Source organism: Chenopodium album, chromosome 7 (genome assembly GCF_948465745.1).
Source record: "Chenopodium album chromosome 7, dcCheAlbu1.1, whole genome shotgun sequence".
NCBI classification, from domain to species: domain Eukaryota; kingdom Viridiplantae; phylum Streptophyta; class Magnoliopsida; order Caryophyllales; family Amaranthaceae; genus Chenopodium; species Chenopodium album.
The window spans coordinates 59,588,297-59,594,062 of record NC_137840.1 but is presented as its reverse complement, the minus strand read 5'-3'; the positions used below and the strand labels follow the sequence as shown (position 1 = coordinate 59,594,062).

The 5,766-nt window shown below is 35.2% G+C and overlaps 1 non-coding gene across 1 annotated transcript; it reads left to right on the top strand.

Annotated features, from left to right (window-relative positions):
* The first annotated feature begins 5,554 nt into the window (after positions 1-5,554).
* Positions 5,555-5,661, top strand: LOC145641235 (small nucleolar RNA R71). The gene has a single exon (XR_014115293.1). It is a non-coding gene; the product is annotated as a small nucleolar RNA R71 (small nucleolar RNA).
* The last annotated feature ends 105 nt before the right edge of the window (positions 5,662-5,766 follow it).

The window sequence follows — 5,766 nt, the reverse complement described above, 5'->3', positions numbered from 1 at the left end:
TCTCTCTGCTCCCTTTTTATCTTTTATCTCAATATTGAAATCCTTGAGCAAAAGAACCCAACGGAGTAGCCTAGGCTTTGATTCCGCCTTGGCTATCAAGTACTTCAGAGCTGCATGGTCAGTAAAAACAATGACTTTAGAACCAACAAGATATGATCTAAATTTTTCTAAAGCATAAATCACAGCAAGAAACTCCTTCTCCGTAGTGGCATAGTTGACTTGGGGTTCATCCAAAGTTTTACTTGCGTAATAAATAGCGTGCAAAACTTTGTTCTTTCTTTGTCCGAGCACGGCTTCTAGTGCAAAGTCACTTGCATCACACATAATCTCGAAAGGTAGATTCCAATCGGGAGCACATATGATGGGTGCCGATATCAAAACCTTCTTATTCCTGTTAAAAGCCTTAAGACACTCGTCAGTAAAATTAAAAGGGGCATCCTTGAGTAAAAGCTGAGTTAGTAGTTTAGCAATTTTAGAAAAATCTTTGATAAAGAAACGATAAAACCCCGCATGACCTAAGAAACTTCTAACTCCCTTAACATTAAATGGGGGAGGTAATTGCTCAATCATTGAAATCTTAGCTGTATCTACTTGTATGCCCTTATCAGATACAATGTGACCTAGAACTACTCCCTCTGTCACCATAAAGTGACATTTCTCCCAGTTTAGCACCAAATTGCATTCTTCACATCGTTTCAAAATTTTAGCGAGATTTATTAAACATGCATCAAATGAAGAACCATACATGCTAAAATCATCCATAAAGAATTCCATGATATATATACTCTATGAAATCAGAGAAAATGCTCATCATGCAACGTTGAAAGGTAGCGGGGGCATTACATAAACCAAAGGGCATCCTACGATACGCAAAAGTACCATAAGGGCATGTAAATGTAGTCTTTTCTTGATCTTCAGGGTGAATTGGAATTTGGAAAAATCCCGAATAACCATCCAAATAGAAAAAGAACTTATGGTAATTAGCTAACCTCTCAAGCATTTGATCTATAAAGGGGAGGGGGAAGTGGTCCTTTTTAGTGGCGGTATTTAATCTACGATAATCAATGCACATACGCCACCCTGTAACAGTTCTAGTGGGAATCAATTCATTTTTCTCATTTGTAATCACAGTCATCCCACCTTTTTTAGGCACCACCTGCACAAGACTTACCCACTTGGAGTTAGAAATAGGATAGATAATACCTGCATCAAGTAATTTCATAACCTCTTTCTTGACTACTTCTTGCATATTAGGATTCAACCTTCTCTGGGGTTGAATGCAGGGCTTATAGTTATCCTCTAAATGTATCATGTGCATACAAAAGTCAGGGCTAATACCCTTGAGATCATCAATACTGTACCTAATTTCTCTCTTATGGGTTTGAAGAACCCCTAGAAGTTGGGAAGTTTGTAGGTCATCAAGTGCAGTACTAATGATCACAGGTATAGTTCTTGCTCATCAAGAAAAATATATTTTAAATGAGAAGGAAGAGGTTTTAGTTCAGGTTTCTTAACCTCTGCAGGTTTCGATTCCTGAACTAAATTTACTACCTAATTGTCTCCTTGGGGTTTAACTCTTTTAGGGAAAGAGCTTTTTCAATAGCATGTACTTCATTAACCTAGACGCTTGCATTATCTGCAGATAAATTCCCACAAAGAATTTCATCTAAGGGATCCCTTGCAAGAACCTGTGGCAAGCTATCATCACAAATATCATCCATTATATCAATTATATCAATAAGACAACAATTTTCCTCTAGCATAGGTCCTTTCAAAACTTTCCCTAAATTAAAAGTAATATTATCATCACCAACATAAAGGGTTAGTTTACCCTTTTTGACATCAATAATGGCTCCTGCAGTATGGAGGAAAGGCCTACCTAATATAATGGGAATTTGTGTATCCTCAGCCATGTCTAAAACAACAAAATCAACAGGGATAAAAAATTTATCGGCTCTGACAGGGACATCCTCTAAAATACCTAAAGGGTATTTAACATAATGATCTGCCATTTGCAAAGTTATATTAGTAACTTTTAAATCACCCATATAAAGTTTAGCACAAACAGGCGATGGCATAACACTGACAATGGCACCCAAATCACACAAAGCTTTATCAATGAAAACATTTCCTATATGACAAGGGATAGAAAAACTACCATGATCCTTTAATTTAGGAGGGGATTTATTTTTCAATAAGGCACTACATTCCTCTGTAAAAGCTACAGTTTCTACCTTATTAAAGTCCATTTTCCTAGTTAGAATGTCTTTCATAAATTTAGCATATGCAGGAACCTGAGTGATTAAATCAGTGAAAGGAATTGTTACCTGCAAGTTTTTCACAACCTCCAAGAACTTACCGAATTGTTTATCAAACTTACTCTTCAATTGTCTATTAGGGAACGGTAGTTTGATAACTGGGCTATGTACATCTCCTCCCTTATACTGAGATTTACCCTGCAAAGAAACATTAGAAGGGTTAGTATCTTTTTGTAGCCCTGCAGGGTTAGCAGGATTAGCGTTTGGTATAGAGAAATCTGGATCAGGTTCAGGTCCATCTTCCTTTGGCATAGGAGGTCTATCATAATGTGAACCACTCCTTAGAGTGATTGCATTAGCATGATCTGTGGGATGGATTTGTTGTGATGGTAGAGCTCCTTGCTGAAGGGTTTGTAGGTGTAGGGAATAATTTCAAGCCTTAAATCCCACTAGCTTGAACCCCACTGTGATCATACACTAAAGTACAGTGGCGTCCAAAAGGGAAGAAGATAGAGCAAAAGAGTCGCCAACAAGTTTTTAAGGAACTTGTAAACCGTTCATAGGATGAAGGTTACACCCCTTAACGATCCAAGAGATCGTCAACTCCATAAGGTCATGAACCAAATAAGGGTTCGGGGATGAAGGTACAAATCCAACCTAAAAGAGATTGAACCTGCCCTAATAATAGGCCTCTACTTTATTCTGCTCGTATTCATGTGCGCTTTCTGATTAACATACAATCAATAGATTAACCCTAAACCTGTTTAATCTATGTTGGTTGAATATTAATGCACAAACAAACTATTATTGGCGATCACTTGAATTATAATCAAAGTTAACCTAAACAAGATTATTAATTATCTTATTAAGCGTGATTACAAGTACAAATTCCCTTTAACATGCATAAAAGGTGTGATCAAGCAATAAAGAATAAATATAATATGTATCAAGCAACATAATAATAATCAATAATAATTATAACTAAAATAATCATGAACAATAACGAATATCATAATCATAGCAATCGCAATTAATAATAATCATAATAATCATAATTATAACAATATTCATGTTAAAGCATAATAAAAGTAAGATCCTAGGCATGATACTAACCAGATTAATAACAAACCCTAGCATGTCACTAAGCAATAAAAATCAAATCTTTAACCCTAACATGATACTAACATGAATAAATATTAGGAAGAGAATAAAAGGCATCGTAACAATCATATTTAATATTAAAATTACCCTAGACATGATACTAGGAATCATAATAACAATCTAAACATGATTTCTACATCATAATATCAATTAAAACCATTAAAGCACTTACTTTGATGCCTCGTACCTCTTTCTAATAACAAAATACACACGTTAGTAACTTCAAGGAAAATAATAATCAAAACAATTAAATTAAATAATTGAAAGAGAGATTTGGGACCAAACCCTCAGAAATTAAAACCTTTCACGTCTAGGGCGAAGGCAACTTCGAATATGGCTAGGTGTTTCTAGATCTTGTGAATGCGGAATTTTGTATGAAAAAACAAGTTTAGAAAAAGAGAGAGAGAGAGAGAGAGAAAATAATCAAGAAAATCTTGATGAGAGTTGGTGAGAATTAGTGAAAAAGGGGAGATATGACCTCTATTTATAGGAAAAAAGAGGGTCGAAGAATTAAGAAAAGAATCCAAATTCGAATCGAAATAAAACTCGTAGACAGCAGTTTTTGCGGATTTTGTTTTTATCATATCTTTTGATCCAAGAATCGGAATAAGATGAATAAGATGTCGTTGGAAAGATCTTGAAGTCTACTTTCTAACCCAATTAAAATCAGATTAAAATATATTGTAGAATAAAAGATATGAACGAAATAGTGAGACGGTGTCAGTTTTGGATAAAGTTTGATATCTTATTCATATCTTTTCCGTTATAGCTCGGAATTATTATTATAATATATCATTGGAAAGATAATTTCAAGATCTATCCAACCATATAAAATTTGGATAAAAAAAATATGAGGCACAAAAATAATATCTGACTGTCTTTGAACATGTTTAAATCCGAATAGAATTAGGACTTTAAAAAAGGAAAGTTTTATAAAAAAGGAAAGTTTTATAAAAAAAGGAAAGTTTTATAAAAAAGGAAAGTTTATATTTAAATCAAATTCCTTAATCTTATCTTTTCAAAAAAGGATAATTAAGATATTTTAGAAACTTATAGAAGATTCTAATCAATCCTAATTAGTTTAGGAATAGGATTAAACCTTTGGACCCTCCTCATGATCATTGGGTCGTAGGTAAAATCCGGTTTGGGCCCAGTTTAGTATTTTGGCCATAACTTCCTCATTATCCATCGGAATTGGGCTTATAATATATCGTTGGAAAGGTCTTTCAAGCCCCATCCAACTACACCATTATTGGACCCTTATCATGGACCAAACTAAACTGGAATGGACGTTTTAACAAAAACTAACTGCAACACTAGACTTTTCACACTTTCACCTCATTCGATTATGGTTCGACGTGAAAGGTATTCATCACTGGGTTTGGTTTTGGGGAGACACAAATGGGTGTCTACAGTAGGGTAAATGAAAGTTGTGCAATTTGATTATCCATGATTTTATTATGAGCTAAATTTGAATCAATTTGCGCATCCCTACTCTCCATATGCTTTTGCATGTTGGTAAGCATTGCTCTAATTTATGTCATAGTAGGGTTAGAAGATGATGAGGGTTGTGCTTGGTTTTTCTGGCCAGAATTAGGATGGTAATATTTCTGCTGCGGTGGAGGTTGCTGTTGTGGTTGTTGTGAAGGTGCAGGGTTTTGTACATTGGTACTCCGGTAAGAAAGATATGGATGGTTCCGGAGACTAGGATTATAAGAGTTGGAGTATGGGTTATTTTTCTTATAGGTTTGGAAGACATTAACTTGTTCCATGGAACTCCTACAATCTTGCTCCCAATGCCCTACAATTCCACAATTTTCACAAAATGCTTCATTTTTAGCAACAGCAGAAACATTAGCTACAGAGTAGGAGTATCAGTAAGATTATCTAGTTTATGACAAATAGATGTTAACTGAGCTTGCAAAAAGGATACGGAATCAACATTATGTTTTCCTTTATTTGCAAACCCTCTCGGATTCCCGTATTAGGAATTGTGTATTGCCATATCTTCGATAACCTGTCCTGCATCGTCCACATTTAGATTCATGAATCTCCCACTAGCTGCAGAATATAGAACTTATCTAGATGAAATTCCAAGTCCATTGTAGAAAGCTTGGATCAATTGCCATTGTGCCAGATTGTGGTGGGGGCATTCTCTCTGTAGATCCTTGAACCTCTCCCAAGCCTCATGTAAAGTTTCATCGGCCTCTTGGGAGAAGTTCTGAATAGCACTCCTTAGTACAGCTGTTCTCTCTGTAGGGTAATATTTATTATAAAAATTCAAGGCAAGAGTTTCCCAATTAGTAATACCAAGTGCAGTTCTTTTCAAACCATTAAACCATAATTT